Source organism: Triturus cristatus, chromosome 10 (genome assembly GCF_964204655.1).
Source record: "Triturus cristatus chromosome 10, aTriCri1.1, whole genome shotgun sequence".
NCBI lineage: Eukaryota > Metazoa > Chordata > Amphibia > Caudata > Salamandridae > Triturus > Triturus cristatus.
Window position 1 is genome coordinate 161,562,069 of NC_140593.1, and position 18,994 is coordinate 161,581,062.

Here is an 18,994-nt window from a genome sequence, read left to right on the forward strand (position 1 = left end):
CCACCTGGGCCCAAACCGGGTTTTGTGGCTTTCCTCAGGACCTAACTGTAACAGATCCCTGTATATCAAAGTATCGGTGGACACTATCCTACATAATGTGTTCACAAAGTAAGTGTAAATGTGAACAGTAAATCTCATAATACAGCAAGTCACAAACGTACACCATTCCTGGGTCTATTGGCCCGGTCTGTGCAGGAACCCCTGCCTGCATACCTACAGTGACCCCCGCACCCTGTATCTTTAAGATACAGGGTGCGGGGGTCACTGTAGGTAGACAGGCTGGGCAGGAACCCTTGACAAACATGAGATTACAAGTTCCGCCTGCCTCTCAGTTGCCCTATGTGTTGCTATTAAGCCCCTATAGAAAGTACCAAGCCAATAAACCCAGGAATGGTGCAAGTTTGTAAGATAATTTTATACTACTTTTTTAATGCAGCTAATTCATATTCTCATTCATTGGGACAAGTTCCCAAACAAAGGCAAAGTAAAGAGGAGGAGACAAGAATCCAGGCAAATCTAGTTCTCAGAAGTTGTCGCAGATCTCCCTCGGAGGATGCATCTAGCACATAATGCTGGCAGGAAACCTCTGGCTGAATGAGCATGGATGTTCCCAGGATGAGGTTAGTCAAACAAAAGCATGCACTGCTAGATGCAGGATGTGACCCGTCTTATAAAGGTGGCCATGCGCGCGCGCGCGCGTCCTCCAGTGCTTGCTTCCTCTCCCCATCTGGTCATCTAGTGATCAGAACACTTAGCTGGAGCTCATTACAGCTCAAAATGTACAATGTCCTCTTCCATGAAAGCAAGAGGACGTGGAAAGAAGGCCGGTAGACCAATCTCTCTGTTGAGATGAAAAGCAATCAACAGTTTGTAGTAAAGGAGGAGAGTGTGTGGAGGACCACTTTTATCTGCTTGGAAATGATGTATAGTTCAGACGCACATAAGATCTGAATTTCACTGTGGTGCCTAGAAGTCATGATTGCTAGGAAAAGTGCTTAATGATCCAATGTTTCATCAAAATACAAAGGGGCAGATTTACAAGAAAGTGACGCATCTGTAGAGATGCGTCACTTTCCCTGCGCCACCCTGAGAAACCCTTGCGCCACCATGGATGCTCCGTATTTACAATACGGTGCACCATGGCACAAGGATTGACAGATGCGTCAGAAATTCTGACGCATCTGTTGAGGCAAAAGTCACGCATTGCTGGAGTCGTGTCGCAAGCATGACGCAACTCCAGCAATGCATTTTGAGGCCTATTCCCACTACACTGCGTCACTCCTTATGCCTGCTTCAAGCAGGCAGAAGGTTTTGACGCAGTGGCATCCTAGAAATGACGCAGTGAAATCTTATAGATTGCACTGCATCACTTTTACGAGGCTTTCCTGCGTGGGAACGCCCACTCTACATACATTATACCTGACGCAGGTATAATGTGAAGCATGGCTTTACAACGTGAGGCATCTCCCTAGATGCGTCATGTTGTAAATTGGCTGTATTTTTTACGCCGCCGCTGCCTTACAAAAGTGACGCAACGGCGGCACGAAGTGTCGCAAGGGGCTTGTAAATCTGCCCCAAATTTTTAAAAGCCTCCACATTGAGCACAGTAAAATTCATTTGCTCAGAGGTTCTTACAAGGCCTGGGCGAAATGTAAATATGCCTAAGGAATCAGAGTCATTTTGGTAATTTCAAGTTATTCTTTTGACTCTACGTTACTAAAATTTACACAATTATTCATTTTAATTATAAGTAATTTGGGACAGAAACCCTACCGCAGGAACAACAAACTTAGCGAGTGCGAGCGGCTGTTGCTATTCTTGTTCTGTTGCATTTAGCGCTATTTTCTTAGCAAAATGCATGCTCGGGTCCAATTTGGATGCAAGGGTTCATTTTGTGCTAAAAAGCGTAGTTATCAATGGTGCAGCAGCTGCAGTGGCACCAGGGCCCACAATTGTTAGGGGTCCACTTAAGTTTATTTTTTGGTTGTTTTGTTTTGTATAAGTACAAGCCAGGGGATGGGGTCCCAATTACCTTGCTTGCATTCAGGCCCATGGTACCCTTCCTAAACACTGCGTTTACTCTGATTTATGTCATTTAAGGTCCACTTAGGCAAACTCCAGTGAAGGTTAAGAGACTTTTACGCACAAGTGTGTGCAAAGATAGGGAGGAGGAGTAAGATGGGACCTGGTGAGGTGGGTATGGGTGAGAGGCAAGAGGGTGCGCAAGGGCTAGAAAATAACAGCACATGCTGGCAAATTATTTTCAGGGGCGCACAGCCAATTTTAGGCACATTTGTGCATTTAAAATGGGCCCTTTGGATCTCACAGATGCCTTTATGCACCACGGGGGGTAATATGATGGGCTTTAACCCGATAATTCTCAGAGTTAGGGCCTGATTTTTAGATAGCACAACGATTAAACCAGGAACGGTTCCTCCAATTGAGCGGAGGAGCGTTGCCCCAAAAGCCTGAAAAGTAAAACAGTAATAAAGTTAATTTATTACTGTTTTATTTTTCCGCTGCCCGAACTAAGTGTCAGGGCGGGACCAGTGCTGCCGAATGGAAGCAGCAGGGAGCTGTGCGCTTTAAAACGTGCATGCCTCTTTGGCCGGCCGTCTTGGGCTTGCCAGCCAGACAAACGCAGTATAAATTTCTCCAACCTAACTGTCTTAGACAACTGGGTTAGAGAAAGCACAGGCCTTCAGGGCTCTTAGGAGCACTGGTAGAGCCCGCTCTTACCAATCCTGGCGCAGCTTTCATGCTGTGAAAGCAGCACCAGGATTGGGTAGTGCAGTTTCCTGCGTTGGAGCGTCCTGTGACGACACTCGCGGGAGGAGGGCGCTGCGCTGCAAGTCACCACGGTAAGTCTATTTAAAAAAAAAAACATTTGTAACTACCACCCTCGGGACGAGCCAGCCGTAACTGTATGAACAGTGAGCGAGGTTTCCCTCCTGTTACTGAGATTTACTGTCTGAAAGTAAAGCACCAATTCAAACCGAGTATCAGATTTAGTGAATTCGCTCTACTCAATGTAGGCGCATAAAACAGGCGCTGAGCTCTGTGATGGGCCACAAAGCCCGTCATGATACAGCCCATGGGCTCTGAAAAGCCTTTACTTCCTCTTCGTTTCTCGGATACTTCTTTCACGGCAGGGGTAAATAAAAACAGTCTCTGGCACCACCTACTGGTAATAAACAAAACTGCACAAAGCACTATGTAGCTTGCCATATTCAGTATTTCCGCGTGACGCTACGTGTGAAAACGGGGATATTTCTAAGGAGATGTTATGCTACGCGTTGCTATCACCATTTAAATGGATTTATCTCTTGCTAGGACCAGAGTAAATAGAGGTAATTTCAAGTTATGTCTTCAGTAAGGTTATCAGGTGCCTCCATGTCAACGTCAGACACACGGTTTCCAGTCCAAGGCTTGACTTGAATAAGCTAGTGCATTCTGGGAGCTGTATTCCTCGTTCACGTCCTTGGAACCAGGACAAATTCCAAAAATAGCGGGGGACTAATTTTAAAATAGAATGTGCAATTGACATTATGTGATATCAAGATGTCACTTGAAGTATTATATCGTATTATATCCCTAATTTTTAAGAAAATAACCTATTTTATAGTTAAGTCATATGTAATCTTTCGTAGACACAATATAGGAGTGTACATACATGCATGCAGTATATGTAATTTGATGTAAACCACACATACATGTAGATTTATTATCAGTCTATGAATCCAAGTATTGATTCTTGGGGGGGCAGGAGGCATTGCTTATATTGTAAAATAATACGTGCATGTGCTCACAATTTTTCTTAAAAGGCCACACCCACTTCCCACGGCTCCACCCATTCCCTCCAGTGGCTCCACCCACATCCACCACTGGCACGACAGAACACCAGGTGTAATAGCGGATCTGAATTTCTGTGAGCAAGCCTTCCTAAAGTAAAGTTCTCACCCTGATTAAATTTTGGGGGGGAAATTAAAGCAAAACGTGCATTTATAGCACAATGTTGGCAAAAAGGTAATTTGGTGAAATAAAGCACCTGTCTATGATCACCTGATTTGGGCAAGCAGGGAAGCTGTGTTTGACCTGAGGTTTTCAAGTTTCACACTGTGCCTTTAAGCCAAAATGATCAGATGAGTAGATCGTTCTGACGTCAAGTCTTTTAATTCGTTTTCCTTAGTTCATATCGAATGAGATAAGAGCAGAGATGACAAGCAGAATCCACATTTTATTTCCGGCAGTTTTACATGGTGCGATCCTGGACAGAGACACACAAGTACTTCTGCACACTTGCAACTACATTATGCTTGTTTTTGTGCAAAGGGAGATTTTTCGGATTCACAATGTGCTGAGCCCAGGGTTTCAAAGGGGGTTCCCTGTGTTTCATGGTGGGCAGCTGCAGTCACTAGGACACATGATCACCTCTCGTGAAAGCTCACCTTGTTTTGTGTGGGCATGGGAATCGAGCTTTAAATAAATGAAATGAAAACACCCATGCACAATTTAGGAACAAAAAGTACTCGGACCCCTTTGCCATTACAAAAGTTTAAGGAAAGTTGAATTTATTCGGAAATTTACACCTGTTCTGGATCACATAGATTTGTAGATTTTAAACAAAAATTGAATCAGCAGAGAAAAGGCAGCAACTCCGTGGAATTCATATTCAGAAACACTTTCCTGCCATTAGCTAACCTCCTTGAGTCCATTTAAATAAAAAGGCGCTTCCATTTCATTCTGGGTGGTGGCTGCGGTTTTCAAAAGCTTCTTTTTCCTTCCGGTTCTCATCGCCCCATCTTACCCTTCAATAAAGTCAAAAGGAAATGGAACATTAAAAACGGCCTTCTCATATAGAGATCTGCTATTCCTTTTGGCTATTTCTTCTAACAAATGTGGTCTTGTACCCTGTTTTCCCCACCTGAGGTCAGCAGACAGTGTGAATTGGTAAAGGGCGCGAAGAAAAGAAAACCCTACAAAAATGTACACACTCCAATTTTTCAAAGCCAATGCAAAAAAACACGCACACACATGACACATACATCCACCCCATCCCGCCCCCTCCCTGCGTCATCAATGATTTGCTCCACTTACCCGATGCGTGAGGGGTGCTGGTCACACTGGGTCACTATTGTGCTGATCGGATTGGTTCTCCAGTTAACTTGCGTAGGCTAGGCAGGTGTGTACAAGTCAGAATGCCCTGCAGTGCCTGCTGCCCAGCTGCTGCCAGTAATGCTGCCACTATTGTGCAGCACAGCAATTAGAGTGGTGGCAGTTTTTGAAAGTGTGCAGAACAACATGTGCATTCCTGCGTCCAACAATGACTGCAGTGGGTGGTGGGTCCCGACCAGGAGTACGTCAAATACAGGATTTAAGTTCAGTGCAAGCCGATTAAAGAAAGCATGCTACGCACTTTTAATCTGCTCTATGATGTTGTGGGAAGTTTGGTCTGAACTTTACTAGCCTGCCTCAACCCAGCTCAGCCATGAGCCTGCCATCAGCCACGATTATCCAATGGGAATGACACGTGAGAGACAGGCGTGCACTACTAACATCATGAACGTGATGATGATTCACATTCACCATGCCTGGACCAGGGTGGGTCCGCCTGTGAAGACATACCCGGCAGACACCAAAGGAGAACAGGTGCATTTACTGTTAATAATTTCCGAGCCTACTGCCCAGGGGAGCAAACTCTTAGAGACCGAGCCCTGTGAACTAAGTACCAGTGCTGAGCACTGGAAACCACCGGCACAAATTAAGCAGTGGCAAGACGCAATCCCAAATTTAAAGATTATTATATGCATCGTTAAACATTATCATTTGCATATTATGCAACAATGAGCAAAAGTGCATGCCTGCCATGGATTAAAACAGGTCAGTGCGGGGGAGGGGAAGCACTAATTGTTTATATTTTGAAATCATAAAGTTAAATTCACTGATGATATACATTAAAAATTTAACATTCTGCAATGAAGTGTGTGGTCATGTTACCCTCTCCTGTTGACTGGGGTTTTAAGAAACCCTTTTAAGCCACAATGTACATGCATGTTATGTTAAAAGGATTTATTCCTCGCAAACAATTACCCGGAGGTGTCAAGGCGCTAAAGTCCAGGAAAGAGTTCAAGATGAGAGAAAATAAGGGAACAGCCACGTTTTAAGAATTTTCCTGAACTGAAGAAGATCAGAGATTGTTCTAATGGAGAAAGGAAGTGCAGTGCGTTGAGATGACAAAACTCCGGCTTCCCCAGTTAGTTTTCCTGAATTTATTTATCACGAGCTTTTGAGACCCAGAGGATTGTAGGCATCTACCGGGAACATACCATTGGAAAGTATGCCTGATAATTTCTGGGCCATTCCCATGCAAGGCTTTACAGCCAAGGCAAAGAGTCTTAAATTTGATACGTTGCCTCGCGGGCGGCCGATGCAGATGTTTGATGGCTGGAGGCACTGATTGAAATTTAGGAGTCCCTGTTATCATTCTGGTAGCCGATTTTGCTAAACCTGCAGCTTGTTTAGGTGTTGTTGCTGAATGTTAACATACAAGGCATTGTAGTAATCGATCTTAGAGAGAATAAGTGCAGTGGTAACAATTTGTGAGCCAAGACTGAAATGTAGGGGAGAATCCTTTTTATCATCCTAAGAACATAGGAAGTGGAGAAAGTAATCACATTGACCTGAGGTCAAAAAGTGAGTCTGTTATCCATGAGAACACCAAGATTTCTGGCTTTACAGAGTGAAGTGGGGAGACATCCAAGGTCCGTAGGCCAGCAGGGCGATGACCACAGGGAGGGCGTGTTTCCTAACACGATGACCTCCGTTTTATGGCTGAGTTTAGCCTCAGACAGTTTAGATTCATCCAGTTTCCTAGGGCTGACATGCAGTCACAGAAATTGGGAGCCTCTTGGTTGTTTAACCCCTTCCACGTGGGGGTAATTCTCCCGCCACACTGGGGGCGGGGGCGGGGGCGGCGGCGGTGGCGGTGGCGCTGTGCTCGGGACGAGCCCATCTCGTCATGAGGCACAGTGGAGCTGTGCTTATGACGAGCTGAGCTCGTCACGACCCCGCCAACTGATTGATTCTCCCGCACAGGCGGCGAATCAACCGCGCGTGGGCGGGTCGCGACGGTTATGACGAGCACAGCTCCACTGTGCCTCATGACGAGCTGGGCGGTTAACGAGGACAATAGCACCACAATTTCAGTGTCATCTGCATAGGATGTAAAATCAAACCCGAAAGATCTAATAAGGGAAGCCAAAGGTTTTATGTAAATGCTAAAGAGAGTGGGGCTTAGAGCAGAGCCCTGTGGAACACCGCAGGGCAATGTGAAGGATTTGGACACAAAAGAGACCAGAACAACCTCCTGCATTTCTTCCGATAAGGATTCCAAAAGCTTGAGGGCTAACCCCTCGATCCCGACAGCCCGAGGATGTTCAATCAGGACCCTGTGTGTGCACATGCAAGCAGCCACTGTTGTGGGCACAAGCAAGTGAAGCCGCAAGTCTTCAGCTCACAATGGAAGGGACCGGAGACGGCTCGCAGCATTTAACATGTGTAAGAAGATGTTTGGAACAGCAGGGCTGCCTCATCCAGATGCGCAAAAGCTTTTCAAGACATTTTCAAGAAGGCTGCCAGATGTGCTTGATTACAGTGCAGCTACGGCGGTGGCTCACTGACATGATTACAGCGTTGCAGCTTTATAAGGAACATTCTTAAATTAAGGGGTGCGAGGATAAAGAGTCACACAAACACCAGTATTTTGTAGGATCTCAAATCTTTGTCTCCTTTTCACAACATACCCATGATCGGTCAAGGGTGAGGAACCTTGATAGAGGTGTCTGCTACCCTTAGGACTTGTACCTTAAGCGAAGGGAGTTTTTATTCAGGGTACCTTCTTCCTTATGCATGGCCACTCCACTGCTGAGACATCCACTAGGCCCTCGTGAAGTCCTGCTGAGACATTCAAAGGTCTTGGTTTACGTCATGCATTGCTAGCCCAGGATCAAGGTGTCCTTAGAGCTCTGAAAGCCCCTCTGTCTTGATACTGATATGCCCATAGAGCTGTTACAAAGAAGCTCTAATCTGGCCTTCAGTGTGCCCTGGCCTTCAAGTAAAATATTCACCATGAAAACATGTTACCTCTGTATGCACTGGTATCCCAGTCCTAAGACATCCACAGAGTTTGCACAATACTCTTCGGATTTGTCTTGTGTGTTGCACCAATCTTAAAATAGTGAGAAATTCACAGCGATCTCACAATACACAGCTACAAGCACTGACATTAGGCACCCATATCCCTTCTCTGACCCAGTTATATGGCTCTTGCAGTGCACATCTATAGTGACCTGCACCATGCACTACTATCTCATTAGTGAGACATCCACAAAGCTCTCACAACACACAGCTACAAGCACTCACATTAGGCACTGATTTCCCTTCACTGACACAGTTATATGGCTCTTGCAGTGCACATCTATAGTGACCTGCACCATGCACTACTATCTCATTAGTGAGACATCCACAAAGCTCTCAACACACAGCTACACGCTGACATTAGGCACTGATATCCCTTCACTGACACAGTTATATGGCTCTTGCAGCGCACCCTGCACTACTATCCCATCCACAGAGCTCTCGCAGGGCCCATCTCTTTAACCATTCACTAAGGAAAAGACAGAGATGACTGAATAAGGAAAGCACATAGAGCTTGTAGGGTTGGTTTCTTGCACATGCAGTAGGAAGCGTTGTATCTTCGAACCAAGCATGCATTTACCACGCATGCCTTTACAATGCGGTCATAACCACGAATGCATTCCTCCACCACACAAGTCGTTACAACGCTTGCCTACGGGAAGTGCTGGGCTTTGGAGTTTGAATAATAAATTATACTATTCAAGTCTGCACAACAGTAGGGAAAGTGCTGGAACTAAAGTCCAACATCTGTCCAACAATGCTTCCCCTACGGTAAGTCGTTGTAATAACTTGCGTGGTAATGGAATGCGATGCAAAGATTAGTTTGGACCGCATTGTAAAGGCACAGTGTGGTTCGAGCCGCGTTGTAAAGGCTGTTTCTCATTAGGAAGGGATGGCCTCATGTCCTCACTCAAGGGCATCAGATCTTAGTACAGTCGTTTTGGCTACAGAATTGCAATTCTCCTTTCACCACAAAATCTAGCTTTTCACCCCTGAAAGCAGGGGTGAACACAGCGGCAAGGGTCAGCACCAACATGAACTGACAACACGCCCCGGAGCTTGAAGACTGCTTCTGCCAAACCTAGGACCCTACTCCTGAATGTCTCATTTGAGTGCTTTGGACATTTGTTTGATTTTTGTCAGATGTATTTACTGATGACTGTTCTGCTGTAATGTTTTATGTTTTAATCTTCTATGCGGTTGGTCTGCATTGCTTGGCCCCTTGAAGCTAGGTTTCCTGACATTGTTGTGCTTTATAAATAAACTAAACTAGAAGTAACTGAAACATCTTGTCAGGTTGGGCATCACTCCGTGTTCCACACCCACCGATATCCACCAATTCCCTACTTTCATTAAACCTAAGTATTTTCGACTGCTTCAAAAAAGTAATAAGAGACTGGACACACACACTCCCCTGAATGTAATAACAGGCAGGACAAGGGAAGAAAATGATAGACGGGGCAGATTGTGTCACAGTGGGTGTGACGAAGGGGCAGTGTAATATAAGGTGTATTTGCAGAGTGCTACTTGTCACTCATGAGGGTTTCCAGGCACTGAGTAGGTGACTGTAGTCTTGTGCCTGAATACAGGCGGTCTTGATGGTCCAGCAAGGAGATTAACTGAATAGCCAGGTCTTTAGCTTCTTGCCTGGCATCTTGGAGGACATTTACTAAAGACATGCACGCTCACAGATCGTTTTATACTTTCACCTGAAAAGGTCGCTTCCGTGTGATCGGGGACAGCGACAGTATAAGAGTGAGAATTTACTTTGGGTCTCTGCCTGGTAACTTCTCGTGCTCGAGTTGAATGTTTTTGCTAAACTCTCAAGTTTGCACTCAACCACTCCATGTCTTCCACTTTATTTTTCCACTTTCCGGTCCTTGCCGCATTGTGCATAACTACGTAGTCTATGCCTCTGTCTCCAGGCTCAAGGATGGTCCCTGGCCGTCCTTAGGCGCGTTACGACTTTTTACGTCGAGGAGAAAGGTGAGTTATTCAAAGTATGAATTACTGAATCACTGAGACTTAAAATCGCTGCTGATTTCACGGTGTTCCCCTCATGCTCTTTTCATCTTTACCTTTGCTACGCTGGCTGTACTTTCGATGGATTCCAACTCTGAGACTCATGGCTTTCGGAACTAGATCATTATCCACAACCGGACCAGTATTTCTCTATTTCTCTCCCTGGACCACTTCCACTGGGTTCTGGGATAACACTTTGCATCCCAGGGTTGACACAGAGCTGGCAGAAAGATAGGGCTCAGCTTAGGATCAACTGGAACTTGCGGCCAGGATCCCTGTCCCCTCTCTTTAAATTTAAAATCACTAAACAGGCTCCAGATGGTACAGAAGATGTCTTCTTAGAACCGCAGGCATCATACACAAAGCCAGGCACATTATTCCGTGGCGTGCCTGGCACAGATGATCAAAATTCTGGGGAAAGCTCTTGAAATCCAAGAAAGCAAACAGCACTTTGCCAATCCTACTCTGGAAGAGCGCTGCTGTTCTTCCAAGAATCAGAAACCTCGTTCTCTCGCCCCTCAGAAAATCAACCTCTGGTGGCTCAGTAGACTAATGTATCCACGGTAGGGGCTGGTGTTTGACCTCATGGTCACAGGTTCAAATCGCAGCAGGTCCTCTCAGCCTTTCATCCTTCTGAGGTGGGTAACAATAAACATCTGTTATTCAGCGCCAAGCTGCCGAAGGGTGACCGTGCGCTTTACAAATGCACGTTATGTGTGAGGTTACCTTGTTGTCATTAAAGGTATGAATGCTCTTTGCTGAACAGGTCACTGGGTCCACCGAGGATGGAGTTTGAGCTTTGCTCACCCTGTGTAACTTCCCAAAAGCATTCATAACTGAAGTTAAGCTGAAAGACCCTTTCGTCTTCCAAAAAGGCATGAACACACTCCGTCAGTGTTGTGCACCCTTGGAATTCAATGGTGGCAGCCACGAGCTTTTGAGCACAACTCTGGACCCTGCCACTTATCCTTTACAAATTAAGCACTGCACTTCCCTTGCCATCCTGGTCAAAGGAGGAGCAGATCTTTCGCAGCTCTATGAGAAGACGCTGCTGCTTTGGGGTGCGTTTTCGGGCTGTGAACACAGGGAGCAGCTGCAGACCACTTCCAGGCCAAGGGCATTTAGTTCTGCTGCTCCTTTTCATCCCCAGCCCCCGCCAGCCCACCTGCTCTGGGGGAGTGGGAGAAGTAACCCCCCCACCAGCCAGACTTCCTTAAAACTGTATGAGCCCGTCCCTGCTCCCAGACCGGAAGCCTCTTCACAGAGCGACAGATGGGTCATTCAGAAGAAAGCGAGTCAAGTGGGGCTCAATCAAGAGACATGTTTGGACCAGAACAGTGGCAGGATACACAGGCAATGAAGAGGACCTGGGGGACTTCCAGCTGACCATTTACAAATGGACTGTACAATGGCAAGTGCTGCCATACAGACCTCCTGTGGACAGAATTCCAATTGACTCCAATTAGCCCGTTGAGTGGGCTACAGGTGCCCACAGGGATCAGATTCTGTATTCACAACCTGTAGCATTTCCTTGCTTTTATCTGCTGGACACACATGGTCAAATCTCCAAAAGGTCAAGTAACTAATGCTCTCCTGAGATGTACACAACAGAGGGGTGTGTTGTTTTTCGATACAAAGCTGAAACACAGATCCACGCCAGACTATCCGGCAAACCATCAGCTACTTCTATACAAAGAATTTATGTAGTCATTGCTTATAAGGAAAATCTGCAATAGACCTGGCCCTCCTGGACCCACACTGAGCACCTTTAAACAACAGGTTGTTCCACATATGAAACCTAAAACATTTCTCCCATCTCATTATGACAGCATTTTTTAACAGCTGAATGAGTTATTCCTGACAGCTTCGAGAAAAGGGTTCAGGCTTTTACCGCACCCCATCATGTTCTTTTACCCTGTTTTATATCCATTCATTCATTCATTTCATTTCTTTGCTGGACCCTTCCAGTAATACCCCTTAAAAAACCGCTGAGGATTATTTAGCTGTCTTCTGGAGGACAAGTTGGAAACTTTATGTAGTCATATATCTTCACAATGGATGTGTGTGTTTGTGTAAATTCAGTTCCTTACAGGTCATTTAATACAAAGGTGGCTAAAAACGAGGAAGCCCACACAAAAATAAATAAATAAACAAATAAATAAATGAGAAAAGAGAAGGACAAAACATAATTCCTGAGCCAACCTCTAGATGGTGTAATACCTGCACAGCATATGACTCCAGAAAAGGATTCATGCTGCAAAACAATAAATGCTTATGAAATGTGCAAGGAATGCTTAGGGATGTCAATGGTGAATGGTCGCTGTCTGATGCCTGGTGGTCATGGGCTCCAAGCCTTGGTGCTGCTGCTGTCCACAGTTATAGAGGCGGGGTCCCTTAGGCTGGTTGGTCTCTTTCCAGGTTGACCACGAGAATGGCTTTAAGGTCTGGATTTGAACAGCGCAGATATTGAGAAATACCGTGGCTTACAATATACATAGAGTCGGTAAAGGCATGTGTGGTGCAGGATTCGTGGTAAAGGCATGCGTGGTAAAGGCATGCGTGGTAAAGAATGCGTTGTAAAGGCTGTTTCACTATTTGTTAGGTTGTTTTCTTTGGAACCGGACAGCCAAGTGAAATATTCACACTGCCCTACAACACCTTTGCCAGGTTAATCCATCTCGGTGTGCCTGGGGTCCCATGCTGCAAACACTGGAAGTGCTTAAAAACAAGCCACTTATCTGTGTTTACGGCTACAAAAAATGAACGCGCATTCCTATGTTTTGTATCAACGAAAGCCAAAGAAAAACCTACTAACGTGGGTAAACACTACATCGGGGTTCAACAGATGAAACTAAAGTAGGGGGGACAACTCTATTCCAAATTATTTACAAGGGAAAGCCCTGCGATCTTTACAACTAAGTTTGAACATGAACAGGTAAAATGTGTTCTGCGTTCCTGGAGTCAGGGGGGTTGCAAAATACCCGGACCAGAAACACTTTGAGCAGAAAACAAGGCCCCAACGCTGAACCATGATGGGCGGGATGGAAAGTGCGAAAATCTTGCAGATCGTCAAAAGGAAAAAGAGGCTGCCATTTGGTGGCCGGAAGGCGGCCTATTCCAGGATGTCTCCCTCCACATCCGAAAAGATGGAACAAACTTCCAAACCCACTCTGAAGATAGAGCCGCATTACAAAGTCCAGGCAGCAATTTTCTACCCAGCTAAATTGAAGGTTTCCAGAAAGGGATGCGATATCTATATTCGGACATGGAGGTTGCCGCACACCATTCACGCGGAAGGCTCTATAGCTCCCTGGAAATTATAGATCAGCTCCTAAATAAGACGTATCTAGCAAGGATTTGGAATTTTATCTTGAATTTGAAGTTTTTCACAATGTGCACAACACAGACGGGGACCCTGAGCCCGGCATCACGCGCATTACTTACGGTTTTGTTCCAATACACACTCAAAAGGGGTTGAATGTTTTGTGGCAAAACAGAACTTCAGTGGTGTGAGTTTGGGGCGCTTCATCACCTATGAGCCTTTCAAACCAGAGTGTCCAGTTTGGTTTCTCTCTGGCTGCGCCTGATTCCAAGTTACAAGGAGTGGAAAACTGTGCGGATCATTCTGGTTAGCAGAAACAACCACCTTTGGCTTACGGATGAGGTGGGCCAGTGGCGATGTTACACCTGGAGGACATGACATAAGTGCCGGACAATGCAAGGAGGGTGGTGACTGTGCGAGCCCCGACTCCACCCCCCTGATCAAAAGCTTGAGTGTCCCTGAGGCAATGTGAGTGTATCAGGCCTTCCACATTGCTGCACATATGGCCCCCAACCTGCGCGCGCATCCATTCCCGGGCCACACATTTGCCTTGGCTCGAAAGCCTGCGGTCCAGTCTTCAGGGTCCGTGGCGACCCGTGTCGACGGGTTACAGTAACCAGTGCTATTTTTCTTGGTTTCTTCTGTGCCGCCTCAAAAGTACATGGCTGGGAGTTTCGGCACCTCTCCACCATGGCTCCTGCACTACGCAATCTGAGGTGCCTCTCTCTTGCCTGCATGTCAGAGTCCGTGCGCGAGCTGCGGGCGTACCCTATAAGCAGGATATAGGAAGCAGTACAGGAAAACCTGCCTTTAAGCTGTCCACCATTGTATTCCTCTTTTCAGGATTGGAGTCTTCTAGCAACGTTTACCCTTTCTTGCTGTGCTTTATTTGTGGTTCTTTGTTTCCGCTTACATTTCTGGACCTGATGCTGCCTGTCGTCACATCCGTGTTTCCTGTCTGACAGGTTCCTTTGTCGTCTGAATTTACCGTTTGCTTATTGTTGTTTTGTAGATGAGGGTTCGTATCTCCCTCCAGGAATGCAAAAGAGGCTCAGCCTCGCCGGGGCTATAGGTGCCTCCAGGTCCTTGTTAGAGATCACTCAGCCCGTTTCCATGAATCAGAGAAGACCCAGATCTTAATTCTGCATCTCTATATACACAGCTAGTGTTCATGGTTCATTGTCATCCAACAGTTTATTCAAGTGTTTTTTTTTATTTTTTACAACAATGGTTATCAGTCAAATTCCCAAATAGCAGGTATCCTTTTCACAAAAAAACAAAATTATACCTGGAACAAAAACTAGCAGTCTCATTGGCAGAATCACCAAAAGGTCTGAAGATAGAATCTTTGCCACTACATCTCCACACTGACCAGGCGTGGAAACTGCACGCAAGTTGGTAAGGTGGGTAACATTGGATTTCTTCTAGTAATTGGGGAGTGCACCTACTGGCAACATTCTATTTTGCCTGCAATGCTGAACATCTTAGCTCAAAACAACAGGTAGTTTCTATTAGAGAACTCTTTTGTTCCAGTAGCCCCGAGGAATGGTGCAGTTTGCAATATGGAGGACTCTTCCCTGGGCCAGAGCCTTGCGAGGTTTCTGTTTCGGGAAAACATATTTGTAGCGGCTGAAAGGCTACAAGGCAGCAGAATGCATGAGCAGTAAATGCAGTCTGAAATAAATATTTATAATCCACGTCACTTTCGTCCTTCTTTCGCCTTTTTTTTTTTTGCAGAGTTTTATATAGCACGAACTTGACCTGAATCCAATCAGGTATCAGAGTGCTTTACATAGCACCAGTTACGTTACATGAGGACATACATTCATATTTTGTTAGGCACGGGGAGATTAAGTGATTTGCCCAGAATCACAGAATGCATGCAACCATGTTTTTGTGGTAAGACACAGAGGAAGGTCTTAGCAGCCTTGTTTGACCCCAGAGAAGCGCACGTTTTTCACTTTTGCACACCAGACACGCACACAGGTCACATTGTTGCATCCCACGCACACAAGTCACATTGTTGCACGCCACGCACTTAGGTCACATTGTTGCACGCCACGCACACAGGTCACATTGTTGCATACCACAAACACAGGTCACATTGTTGCACACAAGTCACACTGTTGCACACAAGTCACATTGTTGCACGCCACACACACAAGTCACATTGTTGCACGCCACGCACACAGGTCACATTGTTGCACGCCACGCACATAGGTCACATTGTTACATACCACACACACAGGTCACATTGTTGCACACAAGTCACATTGTTGCACGCCACACACACAAGTCACATTGTTGCACGCCACACACACAAGTCACAATGTTGCACGTCACACACACATACATCTGGCAGTAATGTGATAACTGTGATTTGTGATTTTCCTTTATTGTTATTATTTTGTTTCTCTGGCCCAGGGAAGGATGCTTAGCATCCCGAGAGGCCTGTGCTCCCACATTCCAGGGCCTCTCCCCGCAGAGCGGAGGGGTTTCATGTTTCCTATGAGAAGAGATCTAGGCAGACAGCGGAGGAAATCAAAGAAGGCGGTAGAAAGCTGAGCCAAAACCGAGAGGAAAGTAAAACGTGCCAGGGAGAAGATTGGTGGAGAGAGAGGAGAAGAGAGAGGGCCATTTTACACACTTGGGCTGAAGGCAGAGTGCTTAGCCAAGCAGTTTGTAATGAGAAGCAGGGACAACAGGCCCACGTTTGCATATTTTTGGCTTATTTTGAAATAGTTTGTGTGGAATGGTGTTGTGTTTGGCCTCCATATCGAGGAGGAATAGTAGGACGCTGTTTTGAGATATTGTTTCCAGACTTCAGAGGGCAGAGGAATGTTGGAGCAGAGAAGGGCTCGAGGAAGGGTCTGCGTGGGAAAGGGAGTGTGCCTGGGGGCTGTGGTTGTGTTGGATGATGCATGGTGGTGCCTTGCTGTTTTTGAGTTGTGTCAGTGTGAGGCGTGTCCTCAGAGAGTATGGCTGTGTGTGGAAGTGTTTCTGTGGAAGATGTATGCATCAGGCAGGCAGAAATAGTAGTGTTGGTCTGCCTGTGCATATGTGGGCATGCCCTCCCTTGCACAAGTGAATGCCCTTTTGTGCACGGTGTTCAAGCATGTGCATAATATGACATTGGATAGCACCTATTTTGGGTTGCTCGTATGTGTCGTTTTGAGGTGATCGACCCTCGGCAGCTGATGTCATGTCCAGGTTCAGATGCTCTTACATGGACCAGATAAAACGGCTTCCCATTGGAATCTTGAGAAAGCTGAATATAGACTTTTTAGGGTCAAATGTAAGTGGCGACCGAGTGTTGGGGATCTCTGCCATTCTGTGCGTATCTGAAAGAGGGTATCCGTACGTGTCGTTCATGAGGAGTGTGTGCATTGCGCAACCAGGTGATCATCCCAATATATATGGCGACAACCTCCAAATCAACTTCGAAGGTGGAAAACTGGCCTTTGAACCAGGCCAAAGGAGTCAGAAGACTGGACCACTTGTTTTAAAAGGAGAACACTGCGCATTCTTCAGAAGAATAGAGTCCAGACAGATTGTGATGCTGGCAGGAGCAAGGGGCGACTGACGCGCCTTTCCGCCGGACTCCAAACCTTGGAAGTCTTCATTCACAACACCACAAACATGAAACCTTGACTGTTCTATTGGAGTCTGTGCTCCCACTCCTTCCCCTGCTGTAGTCAAAGATTTCCACCTAGAGCTCTTCTGATGCCAGAAATTCCTTCCACGGATCTAAACAAACCAGTGGATGGAGCTGACGGGAGCCACGATGATGTCACACCTAGAACATGTGACATCATCTACACCGGGCTCCCAAAGAAACACATCAACAACTGCAGAGGAGCAAAACCAGACTGCTGGAATGTGTTTATAACTGCAGAGCAGAAGCCACATAAAACCTGAATTTAAAGAACTTCACGAGCCCCGGTGAATTCAGGGGACAAGCTCCAGTTCTCTGATCTGAGCACAAGCCGCACTGGAGTAAAGAGTAAAAATACCTGCAGAAAATACACCCCATTTCTTTTCACGCACAAACATCTGTTCACCTAACATGTCTAAGTGTCTGAAACAAAGTGTGAGGTCCCTGGGTGATCAGGACCCCAGACTGTCGAATGCCCAAACCCAAGCCCTTGAATAACACAGTTTTGCCAAAATCTAACGGGACTCGGGGTTTACCATTTAACACAAACCCCAAGCAATGGCCAGCGCTCTATAAAAGTTCTAAACACATATTAAAAGAGTGACCATGTTGGAAGTGTAATGTCGTAACATTTCTGCATTGTGTGACTGCTTGGTTATGCACTGGAGGGGTCTTAGTGGGGATTGTTTTAATGTCAGAGTATTTCTATATGTTGTCCCTCTTTGTGCAATGTGTTACTGTGAAAGAGTTGGACTGTGTATAGACTGAGATGTCACTGAATTTCCGCACTGTTTGACTGTCTGTGCTTGTATGATGCAAAAAGGAGAAGACCAGACACCAATCCTTCTCAAAGGATGTTCCTAAGATCTGGACTAACATCCCAGGACGGACCCGAGTCTCTCCGTCTCTCCTCCCGCTCGGAAAGGAGCTGTAAACTCACCTCTGCAATGAACATCTCATCCAACATTGAAATAAACACCTGAAGTCCAGGGCTGGAACCACAATCTGCCTTGGCAAAAATATTCATGCCAGCCCCACGCTGCTGGCGGCCATGACTAGAAAGGAGTCTGGGGGCAAGGCCCATCCTGCTCTGAAAGAAGCCCCCCAGCCGGTACCCACTTTGGAAATCCAGTCTGGCCCTGCTGAAGTCTCACCTGCGTGCCCCGATTAAAGAGACCCTTCCCTGTTCATCAGCCTGATGATCAACATGCAAAGTGGTCTATCTGTGTGTATCTGCTTGATATACAGAAGCGGGGAAGAGAGTAATTGTGCGTTAGCTGTTATAAACAGGGGTATTTATATTTTTGTGGCACAGTTAGGAGGAGAAGCTAACATTAGCATATATAGGAATTGTTTCATGTAGCCTCATAGCCCCCTGCTGAGGGCTATACCAGTTGTTAAAGGCCCTGAACCCAAGTTATAGGCCCGAGCTGCAGGCAAGGGACTATAGTGAGAAAGAGGGCCTTTAACAACTGTTATAGCCCAACGCAGATGGGCAATAGAACATTCCACCCACTGAGGGTAGGGAAAGACGGATAAACGTTGCACTGTTGGAGCAGAAGGCCTATATCGCCCATTATTAGCCCCGACCCACTTCATTGTGTTCAGTGGCGCTCTCAACTTTCAGATGTTCAAACAGTGTATATATGTGTGCGACTTGCATAGCGCAACTTTGCTACAGAGGAACGGCGCACTGTCTGGGGGTGCGGTCATACAGCATTAAGATGGGGGTTTATGATGTAGAGGGCATGGGTGCTGGAGTGAGGCACCACGGGGACTAGGAAGCCAGGGCAGCCCCC

The 18,994-nt window shown here is 46.2% G+C and overlaps 1 protein-coding gene across 2 annotated transcripts in view; it reads right to left on the reverse strand.

Moving 5' to 3' along the window:
• Positions 1-18,994, reverse strand: part of SHROOM4 (shroom family member 4) — a 391,064-nt gene that overhangs the window by 182,180 nt on the left and 189,890 nt on the right. The window lies entirely within an intron of this gene.